The sequence below is a fragment of the Leptodactylus fuscus genome, chromosome 1, assembly GCF_031893055.1.
Source record: "Leptodactylus fuscus isolate aLepFus1 chromosome 1, aLepFus1.hap2, whole genome shotgun sequence".
Lineage (NCBI taxonomy): Eukaryota > Metazoa > Chordata > Amphibia > Anura > Leptodactylidae > Leptodactylus > Leptodactylus fuscus.
Window position 1 is genome coordinate 154202931 of NC_134265.1, and position 20146 is coordinate 154223076.

General features: G+C 42.9%; 1 protein-coding gene and 15 non-coding genes across 16 annotated transcripts in view; all 16 read left to right on the forward strand.

Moving 5' to 3' along the window:
- Positions 1-20146, forward strand: part of APBA1 (amyloid beta precursor protein binding family A member 1) — a 567069-nt gene that overhangs the window by 406183 nt on the left and 140740 nt on the right. The gene's annotated exons all lie outside the window — the stretch shown is intronic.
- Positions 697-769, forward strand: TRNAT-UGU (transfer RNA threonine (anticodon UGU)). The gene has a single exon. It is a non-coding gene; the product is annotated as a tRNA-Thr (tRNA).
- On the forward strand, positions 2259-2331 carry TRNAT-UGU (transfer RNA threonine (anticodon UGU)). The gene has a single exon. It is a non-coding gene; the product is annotated as a tRNA-Thr (tRNA).
- TRNAT-UGU (transfer RNA threonine (anticodon UGU)) lies at positions 2894-2966 on the forward strand. The gene has a single exon. It is a non-coding gene; the product is annotated as a tRNA-Thr (tRNA).
- Positions 3529-3601, forward strand: TRNAT-CGU (transfer RNA threonine (anticodon CGU)). The gene has a single exon. It is a non-coding gene; the product is annotated as a tRNA-Thr (tRNA).
- Positions 4456-4528, forward strand: TRNAT-UGU (transfer RNA threonine (anticodon UGU)). Its single transcript has one exon. It is a non-coding gene; the product is annotated as a tRNA-Thr (tRNA).
- TRNAT-CGU (transfer RNA threonine (anticodon CGU)) lies at positions 5091-5163 on the forward strand. The gene has a single exon. It is a non-coding gene; the product is annotated as a tRNA-Thr (tRNA).
- On the forward strand, positions 6018-6090 carry TRNAT-UGU (transfer RNA threonine (anticodon UGU)). The gene has a single exon. It is a non-coding gene; the product is annotated as a tRNA-Thr (tRNA).
- Positions 6653-6725, forward strand: TRNAT-CGU (transfer RNA threonine (anticodon CGU)). Its single transcript has one exon. It is a non-coding gene; the product is annotated as a tRNA-Thr (tRNA).
- TRNAT-UGU (transfer RNA threonine (anticodon UGU)) lies at positions 7580-7652 on the forward strand. The gene has a single exon. It is a non-coding gene; the product is annotated as a tRNA-Thr (tRNA).
- Positions 8215-8287, forward strand: TRNAT-CGU (transfer RNA threonine (anticodon CGU)). Its single transcript has one exon. It is a non-coding gene; the product is annotated as a tRNA-Thr (tRNA).
- TRNAS-UGA (transfer RNA serine (anticodon UGA)) lies at positions 9142-9214 on the forward strand. Its single transcript has one exon. It is a non-coding gene; the product is annotated as a tRNA-Ser (tRNA).
- Positions 17264-17336, forward strand: TRNAT-CGU (transfer RNA threonine (anticodon CGU)). The gene has a single exon. It is a non-coding gene; the product is annotated as a tRNA-Thr (tRNA).
- TRNAT-UGU (transfer RNA threonine (anticodon UGU)) lies at positions 18191-18263 on the forward strand. The gene has a single exon. It is a non-coding gene; the product is annotated as a tRNA-Thr (tRNA).
- Positions 18826-18898, forward strand: TRNAT-CGU (transfer RNA threonine (anticodon CGU)). The gene has a single exon. It is a non-coding gene; the product is annotated as a tRNA-Thr (tRNA).
- TRNAT-UGU (transfer RNA threonine (anticodon UGU)) lies at positions 19753-19825 on the forward strand. Its single transcript has one exon. It is a non-coding gene; the product is annotated as a tRNA-Thr (tRNA).

Below are 20146 nucleotides of genomic sequence, written 5' to 3' on the forward strand. Positions count from 1 at the left end.
AATTTCATAGAAATTGCTGTTTTATTCCTATGAAAATGAAGGCACTAGTTCTTTGCGGGTATGCCGTAGCTTGATGGGCTTCAGTCTCAGCTCTAGTTTCCCGGGCAAAGCAAAGCATTTTTCTCCTCATTTGCATATAATTAACATGGCCATTTACATGAAGATGGGCACCAAAGTTGAAAAACAGAGGCATATTTGGAAAGTGTAGAAACACCACTACAAGGTACTGTGTTGGGGTTTGTAAACAATTTGCTGCTGATAGACTCCATGTAAACGGGCCAAATATAGCCTATTTTTACAAATAAGACTATAGTTAGGAAAAATGTTGATGAAAGATTCAACTTGTATACAAGTCTACCACCAGGGTTGTTAAGCTATAGATTTATGCTAATATTAGCTAGCAGAACTTTTCGAGTCTCAGGATCTCACATGCTGAGTGAAGTGGAATAGCGTAATGTACAACGTAAGATGTTTTATGAAGACGTGTAGTCGGGTTATGTTCCTTGCCAATCCACTGGTATCCTGTTCCCTTCTTCTGTCACTCTAGCGATAAACACGCAATCAGTTCTACACTTGAGATTTCATAGAGTCTTTGACTTATGCTTATCCCATGCCGGAGCACCTAATTGGTAATGCACCAGTTCACTGTGGAGGAGGTTTGGAAAAGTAAACCAAAGGAAGGGGAGTTTTTGTCTTGGCTTCATAGCTCAGTGGTTAGAGCACTGGTCTTGTAAACCAGGGGTCGCGAGTTCAATTCTCGCTGGAGCCTTTGCTGCTCGCACTTTTGTGAAAGATCACGTCGATCCTTCCGACTGACCATCACCCTACTAGCTTGGTCTAAGATGTCAAATATAGACCCAGAAAACATTTAGACACGGTGGTTAAATACTGTACCTTTGAAAATGAAATCCTTATGGAGCATTTCTCGCTTTGAGTGGAGATGCATCTCTGTTTGGTATCTATAACATTCAGATGTTTGCCTGTCTAAATAGGAAATTAGGCATGTTCAACCTCCCGTTGAAACTCTTTATAATGTGGAGCAGCTCTAACATGTATTAGAATATTTCTCATATCCATCTTTACAGGTTTTACAAGTCTTACGCAATAATTATTACTCTGGTCGGGTAAGAATAAGCCTTCATGTACCTAGCAAATTGATCTTCTTCAATGGCAATGTCAAATTCATTGCTAAAGGAAGATTTTTCAACTGTTTCCATGTGCTTTTACAATGAAGTATTTTACCGTCATCAATACAAACACCACCAAAGAGCTTCTAGAGCTCTAAAACAAAGCTTTGCTCCGACATATGGATATACACATAGGTCTAGGAAGGCTTCATAGCTCAGAGGTTAGAGCACTGGTCTCTTAAACCAGGGGTCGCGAGTTCGACTCTCGCTGAAGCCTTTGTGTTAGCTTAAATCTTACCCACGCTTTGTTACTTTGGTTTCAGGAACAGGATCTCTGTTATGGTTAGATGGAGTGTGTCATAAGTAAATTTAGTTAACCACATTAGTTTGTAGTGGAGTTTCCACTCATAGGACCCTTGCTGAGTTCTGGAGCAAAATTTCATAGAAATTGCTGTTTTATTCCTATGAAAATGAAGGCACTAGTTCTTTGCGGGTATGCCGTAGCTTGATGGGCTTCAGTCTCAGCTCTAGTTTCCCGGGCAAAGCAAAGCATTTTTCTGCTCATTTGCATATAATTAACATGGCCATTTACATGAAGATGGGCACCAAAGTTGAAAAACAGAGGCATATTTGGAAAGTGTAGAAACACCACTACAAGGTACTGTGTTGGGGTTTGTAAACAATTTGCTGCTGATAGACTCCATGTAAACGGGCCAAATATAGCCTATTTTTACAAATAAGACTATAGTTAGGAAAAATGTTGATGAAAGATTCAACTTGTATACAAGTTTACCACCAGGGTTGTTAAGCTATAGATTTATGCTAATATTAGCTAGCAGAACTTTTCGAGTGTCAGGATCTCACATGCTGAGTGAAGTGGAATAGCGTAATGTACAACGTAAGATGTTTTATGAAGACGTGTAGTCGGGTTATGTTCCTTGCCAATCCACTGGTATCCTGTTCCCTTCTTCTGTCACTCTAGCGATAAACACGCAATCAGTTCTACACTTGAGATTTCATAGAGTCTTTGACTTATGCTTATCCCATGCCGGAGCACCTAATTGGTAATGCACCAGTTCACTGTGGAGGAGATTTGGAAAAGTAAACCAAAGGAAGAGGAGTTTTTGTCTTGGCTTCATAGCTCAGTGGTTAGAGCACTGGTCTTGTAAACCAGGTGTCGCGAGTTCAATTCTCGCTGGAGCCTTTGCTGCTCGCACTTTTGTGAAAGATCACGTCGATCCTTCCGACTGACCATCACCCTACTAGCTTGGTCTAAGATGTCAAATATAGACCCAGAAAACATTTAGACACGGTGGTTAAATACTGTACCTTTGAAAATGAAATCCTCATGGAGCATTTCTCGCTTTGAGTGGAGATGCATCTCTGTTTGGTATCTATAACATTCAGATGTTTGCCTGTCTAAATAGGAATTTAGGCATGTTCAACCTCCCGTTGAAACTCTTTATAATGTGGAGCAGCTCTAACATGTATTAGAATATTTCTCATATCCATCTTTACAGGTTTTACAAGTCTTACGCAATAATTATTACTCTGGTCGGGTAAGAATAAGCCTTCATGTACCTAGCAAATTGATCTTCTTCTATAGCAATGTCAAATTCATTGCTAAAGGAAGATTTTTCAACTGTTTCCATGTGCTTTTACCATGAAGTATTTTACCGTCATCAATACAAACACCACCAAAGAGCTTCTAGAGCTCTAAAACAAAGCTTTGCTCCGACATATCGATATACACATAGGTCTAGGAAGGCTTCATAGCTCAAAGGTTAGAGCACTGGTCTTGTAAACCAGGGGTCGCGAGTTCAATTCTCGCTGGAGCCTTTGCTGCTCGCACTTTTGTGAAAGATCACGTCGATCCTTCCGACTGACCATCACCCTACTAGCTTGGTTTAAGATGTCAAATATAGACCCAGAAAACATTTAGACACGGTGGTTAAATACTGTACCTTTGAAAATGAAATCCTCATGGAGCATTTCTCGCTTTGAGTGGAGATGCATCTCTGTTTGGTATCTATAACATTCAGATGTTTGCCTGTCTAAATAGGAATTTAGGCATGTTCAACCTCCCGTTGAAACTCTTTATAATGTGGAGCAGCTCTAACATGTATTAGAATATTTCTCATATCCATCTTTACAGGTTTTACAAGTCTTACGCAATAATTATTACTCTGGTCGGGTAAGAATAAGCCTTCATGTACCTAGCAAATTGATCTTCTTCTATGGCAATGTCAAATTCATTGCTAAAGGAAGAGTTTTCAACTGTTTCCATGTGCTTTTATCATGAAGTATTTTACCGTCATCAATACAAACACCACCAAAGAGCTTCTAGAGCTCTAAAACAAAGCTTTGCTCTGACATATCGATAAACACATAGGTCTAGGAAGGCTTCATAGCTCAGAGGTTAGAGCACTGGTCTCGTAAACCAGGGGTCGCGAGTTCAATTCTCGCTGAATCCTTAGTGTTAGCTTAAATCTTACCCACGCTTTGGTACTTTGGTTTCAGGAACAGGATCTCTGTTATGGTTAGATGGAGTGTGTCATAAGTAGATTTAGTTAAGCACATTAGTTTGTAGTGGAGTTTCCACTCATAGGATCCTTGCTGAGTTCTGGAGCAAAATTTCATAGAAATTGCTGTTTTATTCCTATGAAAATGAAGGCACTAGTTCTTTGCGGGTATGCCGTAGCTTGATGGGCTTCAGTCTCAGCTCTAGTTTCCCGGGCAAAGCAAAGCATTTTTCTCCTCATTTGCATATAATTAACATGGCCATTTACATGAAGATGGGCACGAAAGTTGAAAAACAGAGGCATATTTGGAAAGTGTAGAAACACCACTACAAGGTACTGTGTTGGGGTTTGTAAACAATTTGCTGCTGATAGACTCCATGTAAACGGGCCAAATATAGCCTATTTTTACAAATAAGACTACAGTTAGGAAAAATGTTGATGAAAGATTCAACTTGTATACAAGTCTACCACCAGGGTTGTTAAGCTATAGATTTATGCTAATATTAGCTAGCAGAACTTTTCGAGTCTCAGGATCTCACATGCTGAGTGAAGTGGAATAGCGTAATGTACAACGTAAGATGTTTTATGAAGACGTGTAGTCGGGTTATGTTCCTTGCCAATCCACTGGTATCCTGTTCCCTTCTTCTGTCACTTTAGCGATAAACACGCAATCAGTTCTACACTTGAGATTTCATAGAGTCTTTGACTTATGCTTATCCCATGCCGGAGCACCTAATTGGTAATGCACCAGTTCACTGTGGAGGAGGTTTGGAAAAGTAAACCAAAGGAAGGCGAGTTTTTGTCTTGGCTTCATAGCTCAGTGGTTAGAGCACTGGTCTTGTAAACCAGGGGTCGCGAGTTCAATTCTCGCTGGAGCCTTTGCTGCTCGCACTTTTGTGAAAGATCACGTCGATCCTTCCGACTGACCATCACCCTACTAGCTTGGTCTAAGATGTCAAATATAGACCCAGAAAACATTTAGACACGGTGGTTAAATACTGTACCTTTGAAAATGAAATCCTCATGGAGCATTTCTCGCTTTGAGTGGAGATGCATCTCTGTTTGGTATCTATAACATTCAGATGTTTGCCTGTCTAAATAGGAATTTAGGCATGTTCAACCTCCCGTTGAAACTCTTTATAATGTGGAGCAGCTCTAACATGTATTAGAATATTTCTCATATCCATCTTTACAGGTTTTACAAGTCTTACGCAATAATTATTACTCTGGTCGGGTAAGAATAAGCCTTCATGTACCTAGCAAATTGATCTTCTTCTATGGCAATGTCAAATTCATTGCTAAAGGAAGATTTTTCAACTGTTTCCATGTGCTTTTACCATGAAGTATTTTACCGTCATCAATACAAACACCACCAAAGAGCTTCTAGAGCTCTAAAACAAAGCTTTGCTCCGACATATCGATATACACATAGGTCTAGGAAGGCTTCATAGCTCAGAGGTTAGAGCACTGGTCTCGTAAACCAGGGGTCGCGAGTTCGACTCTCGCTGAAGCCTTTGTGTTAGCTTAAATCTTACCCACGCTTTGTTACTTTGGTTTCAGGAACAGCATCTCTGTTATGGTTAGATGGAGTGTGTCATAAGTAAATTTAGTTAACCACATTAGTTTGTAGTGGAGTTTCCACTCATAGGACCTTTGCTGAGTTCTGGAGCAAAATTTCATAGAAATTGCTGTTTTATTCCTATGAAAATGAAGGCACTAGTTCTTTGCGGGTATGCCGTAGCTTGATGGGCTTCAGTCTCAGCTCTAGTTTCCCGGGCAAAGCAAAGCATTTTTCTCCTCATTTGCATATAATTAACATGGCCATTTACATGAAGATGGGCACCAAAGTTGAAAAACAGAGGCATATTTGGAAAGTGTAGAAACACCACTACAAGGTACTGTGTTGGGGTTTGTAAACAATTTGCTGCTGATAGACTCCATGTAAACGGGCCAAATATAGCCTATTTTTACAAATAAGACTATAGTTAGGAAAAATGTTGTTGAAAGATTCAACTTGTATACAAGTCTACCACCAGGGTTGTTAAGCTCTAGATTTATGCTAATATTAGCTAGCAGAACTTTTCGAGTCTCAGGATCTCACATGCTGAGTGAAGTGGAATAGCGTAATGTACAACGTAAGATGTTTTATGAAGACGTGTAGTCGGGTTATGTTCCTTGCCAATCCACTGGTATCCTGTTCCCTTCTTCTGTCACTCTAGCGATAAACACGCAATCAGTTCTACACTTGAGATTTCATAGAGTCTTTGACTTATGCTTATCCCATGCCGGAGCACCTAATTGGTAATGCACCAGTTCACTGTGGAGGAGGTTTGGAAAAGTAAACCAAAGGAAGAGGAGTTTTTGTCTTGGCTTCATAGCTCAGTGGTTAGAGCACTGGTCTTGTAAACCAGGGGTCGCGAGTTCAATTCTCGCTGGAGCCTTTGCTGCTCGCACTTTTGTGAAAGATCACGTCGATCCTTCCGACTGACCATCACCCTACTAGCTTGGTCTAAGATGTCAAATATAGACCCAGAAAACATTTAGACACGGTGGTTAAATACTGTACCTTTGAAAATGAAATCCTCATGGAGCATTTCTCGCTTTGAGTGGAGATGCATCTCTGTTTGGTATCTATAACATTCGGATGTTTGCCTGTCTAAATAGGAATTTAGGCATGTTCAACCTCCCGTTGAAACTCTTTATAATGTGGAGCAGCTCTAACATGTATTAGAATATTTCTCATATCCATCTTTACAGGTTTTACAAGTCTTACGCAATAATTATTACTCTGGTCAGGTAAGAATAAGCCTTCATGTACCTAGCAAATTGATCTTCTTCTATGGCAATGTCAAATTCATTGCTAAAGGAAGATTTTTCAACTGTTTCCATGTGCTTTTACCATGAAGTATTTTACCATCATCAATACAAACACCACCAAAGAGCTTCTAGAGCTCTAAAACAAAGCTTTGCTCCGACATATCGATATACACATAGGTCTAGGAAGGCTTCATAGCTCAGAGGTTAGAGCACTGGTCTCGTAAACCAGGGGTCGCGAGTTCGACTCTCGCTGAAGCCTTTGTGTTAGCTTAAATCTTACCCACGCTTTGGTACTTTGGTTTCAGGAACAGGATCTCTGTTATGGTTAGATGGAGTGTGTCATAAGTAAATGTAGTTAACCACATTAGTTTGTAGTGGAGTTTCCACTCATAGGACCCTTGCTGAGTTCTGGAGCAAAATTTCATAGAAATTGCTGTTTTATTCCTATGAAAATGAAGGCACTAGTTCTTTGCGGGTATGCCGTAGCTTGATGGGCTTCAGTCTCAGCTCTAGTTTCCCGGGCAAAGCAAAGCGTTTTTCTCCTCATTTGCATATAATTAACATGGCCATTTACATGAAGATGGGCACCAAAGTTGAAAAACAGAGGCATATTTGGAAAGTGTAGAAACACCACTACAAGGTACTGTGTTGGGGTTTGTAAACAATTTGCTGCTGATAGACTCCATGTAAACGGGCCAAATATAGCCTATTTTTACAAATAAGACTATAGTTAGGAAAAATGTTGATGAAAGATTCAACTTGTATACAAGTCTACCACCAGGGTTGTTAAGCTATAGATTTATGCTAATATTAGCTAGCAGAACTTTTCGAGTCTCAGGATCTCACATGCTGAGTGAAGTGGAATAGCGTAATGTACAACGTAAGATGTTTTATGAAGACGTGTAGTCGGGTTATGTTCCTTGCCAATCCACTGGTATCCTGTTCCCTTCTTCTGTCATTCTAGCGATAAACACGCAATCAGTTCTACACTTCAGATTTCATAGAGTCTTTGACTTATGCTTATCTCATGCCGGAGCACCTAATTGGTAATGCACCAGTTCACTGTGGAGGAGGTTTGGAAAAGTAAACCAAAGGAAGGCGAGTTTTTGTCTTGGCTTCATAGCTCAGTGGTTAGAGCACTGGTCTTGTAAACCAGGGGTCGCGAGTTCAATTCTCGCTGGAGTCTTTGCTGCTCGCACGTTTGTGAAAGATCACGTCTATCTTTCCGACTGACCATCACCCTACTAGCTTGGTCTAAGATGTCAAATATAGACCCAGAAAACATTTAGACACGGTGGTTAAATACTGTACCTTTGAAAATGAAATCCTCATGGAGCATTTCTCGCTTTGAGTGGAGATGCATCTCTGTTTGGTATCTATAACATTCAGATGTTTGCCTGTCTAAATAGGAATTTAGGCATGTTCAACCTCCCGTTGAAACTCTTTATAATGTGGAGCAGCTCTAACATGTATTAGAATATTTCTCATATCCATCTTTACAGGTTTTACAAGTCTTACGCAATAATTATTACTCTGGTCGGGTAAGAATAAGCCTTCATGTACCTAGCAAATTGATCTTCTTCTATGGCAATGTCAAATTCATTGCTAAAGGAAGATTTTTCAACTGTTTCCATGTGCTTTTACCATGAAGTATTTTACCGTCATCAATACAAACACCACCAAAGAGCTTCTAGAGCTCTAAAACAAAGCTTTGCTCCGACATATCGATATACTCATAGGTCTAGGAAGGCTTCATAACTCAGAGGTTAGAGCACTGGTCTCGTAAACCAGGGGTCGCGAGTTCGACTCTCGCTGAAGCCTTTGTGTTAGCTTAAATCTTACCCACGCTTTGGTACTTTGGTTTCAGGAACAGGATCTCTGTTATGGTTAGATGGAGTGTGTCATAAGTAAATGTAGTTAACCACATTAGTTTGTAGTGGAGTTTCCACTCATAAGACCCTTGCTGAGTTCTGGAGCAAAATTTCATAGAAATTGCTGTTTTATTCCTATGAAAATGAAGGCACTAGTTCTTTGCGGGTATGCCGTAGCTTGATGGGCTTCAGTCTCAGCTCTAGTTTCCCGGGCAAAGCAAAGCATTTTTCTCCTCATTTGCATATAATTAACATGGCCATTTACATGAAGATGGGCACGAAAGTTGAAAAACAGAGGCATATTTGGAAAGTGTAGAAACACCACTACAAGGTACTGTGTTGGGGTTTGTAAACAATATGCTGCTGATAGACTCCATGTAAACGGGCCAAATATAGCCTATTTTTACAAATAAGACTATAGTTAGGAAAAATGTTGATGAAAGATTCAACTTGTATACAAGTCTACCACCAGGGTTGTTAAGCTATAGATTTATGCTAATATTAGCTAGCAGAACTTTTCGAGTCTCAGGATCTCACATGCTGAGTGAAGTGGAATAGCGTAATGTACAACGTAAGATGTTTTATGAAGACGTGTAGTCGGGTTATGTTCCTTGCCAATCCACTGGTATCCTGTTCCCTTCTTCTGTCACTCTAGCGATAAACACGCAATCAGTTCTACACTTGAGATTTCATAGAGTCTTTGACTTATGCTTATCCCATGCCGGAGCACCTAATTGGTAATGCACCAGTTCACTGTGGAGGAGATTTGGGAAAGTAAACCAAAGGAAGGGGAGTTTTTGTCTTGGCTTCATAGCTCAGTGGTTAGAGCACTGGTCTTGAAAATCAGGGGTCGCGAGTTCAATTCTCGCTGGAGCCTTTGCTGCTCGCACTTTTTTTTTTTTTTTTATAATATTTTTATTGAAATTTATAATAGGACTACAACAAATAGAGAATATACGATTGGGTAGGGGTTACAATCGCGAAGAAATAGGAAGTTATTACAATTGTGAGTACAAATCGTTGGTGATAAAACATATGTGATAAAACATTGGTAATGAAACAAGGTGGGGAGAACTGAGATGACAATCAAACCAAAACATCTTACATGTGAGAGGTTTATGGAAAGAATGGAAGAGCAAGTAGTAGTGGCTTGTTCAGTATTTGACTTTACGGCAGACATGGCGCCTGCCAAAAATCAATAACTAGAGGAATGGATCCCTGTGCACCTGGTGAACGAGAGTTGAAGGTGGGGCTTAATCAAAAGATAGGTAGACAGGGAGGTGTTGTGGTTGGTAAGCTTTGGAGTAGTCAAGCTATTGTAGGGGGACAATATATGATAAAACAAACTCAGTTGACCATTATCAGGCACACGTATGCGGAAAGTGGGGGGGGGGAAGGGTAGGTGGGAGAGGATGTGCGAGAGGGGAGAGGGGAGAGGGGAGAGGGGGGGGGGCGGGTGAATGAGATATTGAGGGGGCAGTGGGGAAAGAGGAGGGAGGGGGGGAATAGGAGGGAATGCAGACTAGGTTGCGACCCGCGGCCAGAGCGACCGCCAGGGGGTCCAAATCTTTTCAAATTTGTGATGAGATCTATTTTTCCAGGACGTCAGTTCCTCAAATCTAGAAATTTGATTTACTTTCCCTATCCATTCTGATTTGGTAGGGGGGTCAGAGGACAGCCACTTCAACGGAATTAAGGCATTTGCTGCTAGTATCAGTAAAGATAAGAGGTTGGATTTTGAAGGTTTGTAAGTGGAGGACGGGAGGGCCAGTAGGACCATAGTGTCCGTTAGTTCAAATGACGGGGAGGTAAGCTCGCGGATTACTTCTTGAATCGATAGCCAGTAAGTCTGTATTTTAGGGCAGGACCACCATATATGGAGCAGGGAACCTTCCTGAGATCCACATCTCCAACAAGATGATTTGTCTGTCAGATTATGCTTCAGTAGCCAGTCTGGTGTCCGATACCACCTGGTGAGCAGTTTATAGTGAGATTCTTGGAGGCGAACACAAGGGGAAAACCCATGAGAATGTGACAGAACTTGTTGCACTTGTTCGTCCGAGAATGTAACGTTAAGGTCATCTTCCCAGGCGAATAAGAAGGCGGGTTTCTGAATCACCAAGGGGTCAATGTGAGATGAAAGAACATATGAGGTTTTGTGGAGAAGCTTGTGTTTTGCCATGACTGAGCGTTCGAATGTGGTCAGCGAGGTCCGTATAGTCCCCAGGGCAGTGGCTTGTTTAATTATGCCTTCCAAATGTAATGTGTGTAGGAAGGAAGGGCTGGGCATATCTGCGAGCAATGAGTGAAAGGTCTCTGGATCAAATTTTCGGTCGGGTCCCAGGACATCAAAGAGTTTTTTAGGGATTAGAGTTGACCAAACAGGGAGGTTTGCCAGACTCGACTTTCCTAAGAATTCAGGTAGGGTGCCTAGTGATAGGAGAGGAGAGGGGTATGGAGCTAGGGTGTCTCTCGCATCTCGCCATGTTTCGCAAGCTCCAAGGAGAAGATGGTGAACGTTGCTGGACTTATGTCCGGGGCGGCCATAAAGCCAGAGGTCGGAGAGGGTAGAGTGTCCAAAGGTGGTGCGTGACAGGTCTGCTATCAGGAGGTTCGAGGAATTGTACGTGAGGTCCATCCAACGTTTCAGTTGGACCGCTTTGTAGTAACTAAAGACGTTAGGGAGGCCAATCCCACCTGCTTGTTTCTTCTTCAGCAGCAAAGCCATGGAGAGTCTCGGGTGTTTTCCTCTCCAAAGAAAGGAAGAGAAGAGGGATTTTAAGGATTTAAAAAATTGAGGGGGTAAACGAATTGGAAGCATGTGGAGTCTATAGAGTACTTTGGGTAGGGCATAGGTCTGCAGGAGGTTGCGTCTGCCAAACCATGAAAAGGGCATGCCTTGGTAGGACATTAACATTTTTCTGATGTCCGCCAGGAGCGGGACAAAGTTGGCCTCATAGAGATCCTTGATGTCTGCTGTTAAGTAGATACCTAGATATTTGATCTTGCTGGAGGTCCATTTCAAAGAGGTGGAAGCGGCTATTTGAGTCGCACGATTCCGGGGGATATTAATGTTTAGGACTTCTGATTTGTCAAGATTAGCTTTGTAGCCCGCTACAGTGCTGTAGTTACTGATTAGGTTAGTAATGGTTGGCAGAGCTAGTTCAGGATTTGAGATCAGAATGAGTACGTTGTCTGCAAAGGCGGCTGTATGTAAGGTGTGCTTCCCTATGTTTAAGCCGTGAATGTCAGGATTGGACCTAATTAGCTGTAAAAGAGGCTCCAGGGTTAGAATAAACAAAGAGGGGGATAGGGGGCAACCCTGTCGTGTTCCATTCGTGATGTGAAAGGGGGTTGACAAAGTACCGTTAATTTTTAGTTTTGCATAAGGAGTGTCGTAAAGGGAGAAAATGGCGGTGATAAACTCTGGAGGAAAACCAAATTTTTCGAGGGTGGCCTTCATAAAGAGCCAGTCAACTCGATCAAAGGCCTTTTCGGCATCTATTCCTAATAGTATCAAGTCCGAGTGAGTTTTCTTTGCGTGGGCGATAGCATGAAGGAGGCGATGGGAATTATCTTTCCCCTCCCTCCCTAGAACAAAGCCGGCTTGGTCCGGGTGTAAAAGTTTAGGGATGAGGGACTTAATTCTATATGCTAGGATCTTTGCCCACAGTTTAAGGTCGACATTTAGCAATGAGATGGGTCTGTAGCTACCGCAGGCGCTAGGGTCTTTTCCCTCTTTGGGTAAGATTGTGATATGGGCTTCTTGAGCGTGTTTCAGGAGTGCTTTTCCAGAGAGGAGAGCATTACAAGAAAGGGCAAAGTGGGGTAGAAGTGTGGAGAGAAAGGTTTTATAGTAATGAAGGGGGAAGCCATCCGGTCCAGGGCTTTTGCCTTTAGGAAAGCTGTTTAAAACCTGTCTTATTTCTTCATGAGATATGGGGTCGAGGAGGGGAGAGATGTCCTCGTTGGTTAAAGAAGGAAGGTTTACAGAGGATAAGAAGTCATTTATTTTGTTTTTGTGGAGAGAGATGTTCTCATTAGTGCGGTGTGAGGTGAGATTGTAAAGATCTGTGTAAAATTTGTGGAACGCGTATGAGATGTCCTTGGTGGAGCGCCTAGTTATCCCTAAATGGTCTTTAATCTCTGAAATAAAACAGTTTGATTTTTGTTTTTTGATCATGGAGGTCATGAGCTTACCTCCTCTGTCCCCATGGGCATAGATCCTGTGCTGGAAGTGGAGGAATTGTTTTGCAGTGCGGGAGTTTATAATGTCTTTCAGTTTTTCTCTAAGGGAGCGCAATTCTGCGTCCGAGTTGGTTCTAAGGGAGGCCTTGCGAAGTCTTTCGATTTTTGAGATGTTGGAGAGAATGGAGTCGAGTTCAAACTGTGACTCTTTTTTAAGTTTAGAAGCAATAGAGATGAAAGCCCCTCTTATCACAGATTTGTGGGCTTCCCATGTAATTGTGGGGCAAGTGTCTGAATTTGCATTGATGCTAAAATATGTCTCTAGTTGTTTTTTGATTGAGTCGGTCACATCTGATCTATCGAGGAGTGATTCGTTTAACCTCCAGTTCCAGTCTTTCCTCGGGAGCTGGGCAAAGTTAACTTGGATCCATACCGGGGCATGATCCGAGACAGATATCACATCTATTTTGGCCTTAGTGACATGGGGTAATAGGTCAGTGGAGAGGAGAAAGTAGTCTAAGCGTTGATAGGAATTTCGAGGGTTAGAATAAAAGGAGAAGTCTTTTGTAGTGGGATTAAGGGTTCTCCAGACATCTATTAAGTTTAGGTCAGAAAAATCTTGTTGAAGCCTGCCTCTGGCTTTCTGCGGTGTGGAAGAGGAGCCTGTGGAGGTGTCTAAAGATGGATCTAGTGCTAGATTGAGGTCGCCTGCTAGTATGATTGGGCCTTCAGCAAATAACTCTAGCTTTTTGAGGACCTCTAGTAGCCAAGGGACCTGGTCTTTATTGGGAGCATACACATTTACAAACGTATATTTCTGAGAGGCGATTGTGCCTTTGAGGAACAAGAACCTGCCATCTGCGTCTGCATATGTCTGTGCGGAATGGAAGGGAACTGAGTGGTGGAAAAGGATGGAGACCCCTTTTGTGGCTGCCGAGGGGTTGGTGGAGTGGAAAGAAAGGGGGAAGTATTTTGTTGAGAAGCGCGGAATTTTTCCAGTTTTGAAGTGTGTTTCTTGCAGAAAAGCTATTTTGGTGCGAAGTCTTTTAAGGATGGTAAATATTTGTGATCGTTTATTGGGGGAGTTTAGTCCGTGGACATTGAAGGAAGTGAGAATGTGGTCTGACATATCGAGGAAGGGCCTGGCCGCAGGCCGCAACCAGCCAAAGGTATAAGAAGAGAAAGAGATACAGAAAGGGAGTAAGCAGTGAGGTATTAGAGGGAGGAGAAGAAAAAAGGGAGGGGTTGGGAATAAAGGGAGCGAAGGGGAGGGGGAAGCGTGAGGGGCGTAGAGAGAAAAGGGAAATGGGGAGGGAGAAAAAGTGAAAGAGAGGAGAAGGGGGGGGGGGGGTTCAGACGGAGAAGGAGTGTTAGAGAGGATAGGATAGGGAGGGTCGGGGAGGGGAGAGGGGAAAGTGTATCTGACTACGTCAACTGAGGGAGAATAATGTAAAGTCAGGGAGAAATAAAAAAAATTTTTTGGCGAGGGTGCCTGAGACTCGCCAGAGGTTAGCAGAGAAAATTTTCCGGAGCTATCCGAGTATGGATAGCGGGTGGGTGGGGAACGAAGTAAAAGTCCTAATCGTCACAGCCTACCTGACGACCCTAAAGAGAGTGGCGTGTAACTAAATGGGTTGAGAATGGAGTGATGTGAGTTGAGAAGTGGGGAGAGCTGCAGAGGTAGTGGGGGGGAGGGGGTAGGTAGAGGTGAGGGGGGGGGGAGGATGTGGGGGAGAAAGGGAGAGGAGAAGGGGAAGGGGAACCGGGAGTTTTAAAGCTTTGGGGAGAGTTCCACGAGATTGAGGCAGTGAGGGCTATGACACCGGGAGTAATCTGGTGCTACAGTTAGCTAAGGTCAGCAGGTGAGAGTAGGGGTTCAGGTATGAGCCGAACAGGGCGGGCACGACACCACAGAGATAATTTAGAGAAACAGTAACAAATATAAATTTCTGAGTCTCTATTAAGAGAAGAGGGAGGGATGAAAGACAAGTTTTTGGTAGGTTGAAGAGAAAAGCAGGAGCAGGATGAAAAGGGAGAGAGAGAAGAAAAGGCAAGGGGTAGGAGCAGAGGAGGGAGAGAGGGAGGGGAGGTTGAGAGTAGGCGACACCAGAGAAGAGCAAGCATTGATGAGGAATAGTATATCAGTGAAACTACTATGGCTATGAAATCCAAATACTAGATGAGAAATATGTCACACTAAGACAAAAAACTTAATGAACTTAGTAAGAAGCTTAATATAACTGATTAACTTAACCAGAGAAAAAAGTTTTTAACATAAAACATTGTAAGCTAGCTTAAGGAGGCCTAAAGCCGTAGAGTAAGGGGGGGGGGGGAGAAGGAAAGGGGAGGGAAGAGAGGAGGGGGGGGGGGGGACCATCACCCCTGACCGTGGGACCCAGCTGGGAGACCCAGGGGCAGGGGGGAAGGAGAGAGCCCTTATTGTACACAAGGCATATGCATTAAGTAAGAGTAAGAATGACATATATTATGTAGGATGCATCACATTGTGAGAGCTTAGCGAAGAACTTAGTATAACTGTGAATGCGGGTAGAGATAAATTCTTGACATATAACACTGCGGGCTAACTTGAGGGAAGGGGAGGAGGGAGGGGAGGGAGGAAGGAGGAGAGGGAGGCTAGATGGGATCCATCGCCCCCGGCCGCGGAACCCGAAACAGGGGACTCGGGGCCAGGGGAGAGGGAAAGAACCCTCAATAATACACAAGGCAATAACATTAGGTGAAGAGACTCATCTGGATGGGGGGATTCCGAGCAGTGTTGTGAGGAAAGGTCCCGTTGGGTTTATATCAAGGGAGGAGAGCATTGGATCCAGATAGAGAAGCTGGTACGGAACCGATGGTAAAGTTTATAGCAGAAAACGTGGATGCTCTACCGGTCCTGTCCGTCCCCAACGGTAGAGGACACCTTGGGGTGATGTGTCCCTGAGAAGTAATACTAGGTGGGTGTCATAACAAGAAATAACAGAACATAACAGAGGTCTGTTAAGGGAGAGTGTCAAGAAAAAGGGTTGGCGACAAGGCTGAGGAAGAATCAGTCACTGATAATGCCCCTAGCAACCGGCTTCTTCTGTTTCGGAGATTTAGATCTGCGATATGGTGCCTGTTTCTCCAGGGTGGGTAAGGGTGGCCAATCGTGCACATCCTCGGGAAGCATTGACCAAGATGGTATGGGTATCGGGTCCAGACCCAGTAATATATCCTGCGGCCCTGATTCATGACAGAGAGACCGAATGGGAACAGCCACGCATAAGATAAGCCTTTCTCTCTCAGGGTAGCTAGCAATGGTTTCAATAATCTCCTCTTAGCGAGTGTGGAGGGTGCCAGATCTTGATATAGCTGTATTTCATGGCCCTCATACATTAGGGGTCTCTTGTCCCTTGACGCCATGAGGACTTCTGTTGTGTCCACAGAAGTCAATAGACCACATATTATGTCCCTAGGAGGCTCTGTAGTTGCAGGCTTAGCCCTAATGGAGCGATGTACCCTCTCAATCTGGATGGATGCAGCCCTCTCTGAGCCTAGGATGTCTGTAAAGATGGCGGACATGATCTCCCTCAGAGAGTCAGGGGGGAAAGACTCAGGTAAGCCCTTCAGTCTGATGTTTCTTCTCCTGTTCCTATTCTCCAAGTCCTCAATCATGTCATGGAGGCGATTGAGATGGTTGTGATGATTGGAGATATGCAATGCTGCTGTGGCCGTGTGTTGTGTTATGTCCGTGTGGGCAGACTCCAATCTATCTACGCGGCCTCCCATGTGTTGGAGCTCGGCTTTCATCTCAGCTAATTCGGCCATAACTGGGGCAATAGTTTTTGCTAGGGCTTTCATGAGAAAGGCTTGGGTAATGGGGCGCGTACCTGTGTCCTGTATGTCTGCGCCAGACATGCTCTCCACGTCAGACTCTTCAGGGGCGTCCCCTGACTGCAGATCTTCGGGCGCCATCTTGCGTGCCAAGGCCGGAGACTGAGAGGCCTTTTTTCGGAAGAATTTGTGGAGTTCTGCCGAACTGGACCTGCGGTTTGGTGTCCCCGGCAGGTCCCCTCCACGTTCCCGGTTTTGTTTGCCCATTTTCAGGCGGTTAATTGCGGTAGGGTCGGGGTAAGGCTGCTCTGTAGACGGAGCTGCAGGCTCAGACCTCCATCCACTTCAGCGGTTAGGCTCCGCCCCCCCGCACTTTTGTGAAAGATCACGTCGATCCTTCCGACTGACCATCACCCTACTAGCTTGGTCTAAGATGTCAAATATAGACCCAGAAAACATTTAGACACGGTGGTTAAATACTGTACCTTTGAAAATGAAATCCTCATGGAGCATTTCTCGCTTTGAGTGGAGATGCATCTCTGTTTGGTATCTATAACATTCAGATGTTTGCCTGTCTAAATAGGAATTTAGGCATGTTCAACCTCCCGTTGAAACTCTTTATAATGTGGAGCAGCTCTAACATGTATTAGAATATTTCTCATATCCATCTTTACAGGTTTTACAAGTCTTACGCAATAATTATTACTCTGGTCGGGTAAGAATAAGCCTTCATGTACCTAGCAAATTGATCTTCTTCTATGGCAATGTCAAATTCATTGCTAAAGGAAGATTTTTCAACTGTTTCCATGTGCTTTTACCATGAAGTATTTTACCGTCATCAATACAAACACCACCAAAGAGCTTCTAGAGCTCTAAAACAAAGCTTTGCTCCGACATATCGATATACACATAGATCTAGGAAGGCTTCATAGCTCAGAGGTTAGAGCACTGGTCTCGTAAACCAGGGGTCGCGAGTTCGACTCTCGCTGAAGCCTTTGTGTTAGCTTAAATCTTACCCACGCTTTGGTACTTTGGTTTCAGGAACAGGATCTCTGTTATGGTTAGATGGAGTGTGTCATAAGTAAATTTAGTTAAGCACATTAGTTTGTAGTGGAGTTTCCACTCATAGGACCCTTGCTGAGTTCTGGAGCAAAATTTCATAGAAATTGCTGTTTTATTCCTATGAAAATGAAGGCACTAGTTCTTTGCGGGTATGCCGTAGCTTGATGGGCTTCAGTCTCAGCTCTAGTTTCCCGGGCAAAGCAAAGCATTTTTCTCCTCATTTGCATATAATTAACATGGCCATTTACATGAAGATGGGCACCAAAGTTGAAAAACAGAGGCATATTTGGAAAGTGTAGAAACACCACTACAAGGTACTGTGTTGGGGTTTGTAAACAATTTGCTGCTGATAGACTCCATGTAAACGGGCCAAATATAGCCTATTTTTACAAATAAGACTATAGTTAGGAAAAATGTTGATGAAAGATTCAACTTGTATACAAGTCTACCACCAGGGTTGTTAAGCTATAGATTTATGCTAATATTAGCTAGCAGAACTTTTCGAGTCTCAGGATCTCACATGCTGAGTGAAGTGGAATAGTGTAATGTACAACGTAAGATGTTTTATGAAGACGTGTAGTCGGGTTATGTTCCTTGCCAATCCACTGGTATCCTGTTCCCTTCTTCTGTCACTCTAGCGATAAACACGCAATCAGTTCTACACTTGAGATTTCATAGAGTCTTTGACTTATGCTTATCCCATGCCGGAGCACCTAATTGGTAATGCACCAGTTCACTGTGGAGGAGGTTTGGAAAAGTAAACCAAAGGAAGGGGAGTTTTTGTCTTGGCTTCATAGCTCAGTGGTTAGAGCACTGGTCGTGTAAACCAGGGGTCGCGAGTTCAATTCTCGCTGGAGCCTTTGCTGCTCGCACTTTTGTGAAAGATCACGTCGATCCTTCCGACTGACCATCACCCTACTAGCTTCGTCTAAGATGTCAAATATAGACCCAGAAAACATTTAGACACGGTGGTTAAATACTGTACCTTTGAAAATGAAATCCTCATGGAGCATTTCTCGCTTTGAGTGGAGATGCATCTCTGTTTGGTATCTATAACATTCAGATGTTTGCTTGTCTAAATAGGAATTTAGGCATGTTCAACCTCCCGTTGAAACTCTTTATAATGTGGAGCAGCTCTAACATGTATTAGAATATTTCTCATATCCATCTTTACAGGTTTTACAAGTCTTACGCAATAATTATTACTCTGGTCGGGTAAGAATAAGCCTTCATGTACCTAGCAAATTGATCTTCTTCTATGCCAATGTCAAATTCATTGCTAAAGGAAAATTTTTCAACTGTTTCCATGTGCTTTTACCATGAAGTATTTTACCGTCATCAATACAAACACCACCAAAGAGCTTCTAGAGCTCTAAAACAAAGCTTTGCTCCGACATATCGATATACACATAGGTCTAGGAAGGCTTCATAGCTCAGAGGTTAGAGCACTGGTCTCGTAAACCAGGGGTCGCTAGTTCGACTCTCGCTGAAGCCTTTGTGTTAGCTTAAATCTTACCCACGCTTTGGTACTTTGGTTTCAGGAACAGGATCTCTGTTATGGTTAGATGGAGTGTGTCATAAGTAAATTTAGTTAAGCACATTAGTTTGTAGTGGAGTTTCCACTCATAGGACCCTTGCTGAGTTCTGGAGCAAAATTTCATAGAAATTGCTGTTTTATTCCTATGAAAATGAAGGCACTAGTTCTTTGCGGGTATGCCGTAGCTTGATGGGCTTCAGTCTCAGCTCTAGTTTCCCGGGCAAAGCAAAGCATTTTTCTCCTCATTTGCATATAATTAACATGGCCATTTACATGAAGATGGGCACCAAAGTTGAAAAACAGAGGCATATTTGGAAAGTGTAGAAACACCACTACAAGGTACTGTGTTGGGGTTTGTAAACAATTTGCTGCTGATAGACTCCATGTAAACGGGCCAAATATAGCCTATTTTTACAAATAAGACTATAGTTAGGAAAAATGTTGATGAAAGATTGAACTTGTATACAAGTCTACCACCAGGGTTGTTAAGCTATAGATTTATGCTAATATTAGCTAGCAGAACTTTTCGAGTCTCAGGATCTCACATGCCGAGTGAAGTGGAATAGCGTAATGTACAACGTAAGATGTTTTATGAAGACGTGTAGTCGGGTTATGTTCCTTGCCAATCCACTGGTATCCTGTTCCCTTCTTCTGTCACTCTAGCGATAAACACGCAATCAGTTCTACAATTGAGATTTTATAGAGTATTTGACTTATGCTTATCCCATGCCGGAGCACCTAATTGGTAATGCACCAGTTCACTGTGGAGGAGGTTTGGAAAAGTAAACCAAAGGAAGTGGAGTTTTTGTCTTGGCTTCATAGCTCAGTGGTTAGAGCACTGGTCTTGTAAACCAGGGGTCGCGAGTTCAATTCTCGCTGAAGCCTTTGCTGCTCGCACTTTTGTGAAAGATCACGTCGATCCTTCCGACTGACCATCACCCTACTAGCTTGGTCTAAGATGTCAAATATAGACCCAGAAAACATTTAGACACGGTGGTTAAATACTGTACCTTTGAAAATGAAATCCTCATGGAGCATTTCTCGCTTTGAGTGGAGATGCATCTCTGTTTGGTATCTATAACATTCAGATGTTTGCCTGTCTAAATAGGAATTTAGGCATGTTCAACCTCCCGTTGAAACTCTTTATAATGTGGAGCAGCTCTAACATGTATTAGAATATTTCTCATATCCATCTTTACAGGTTTT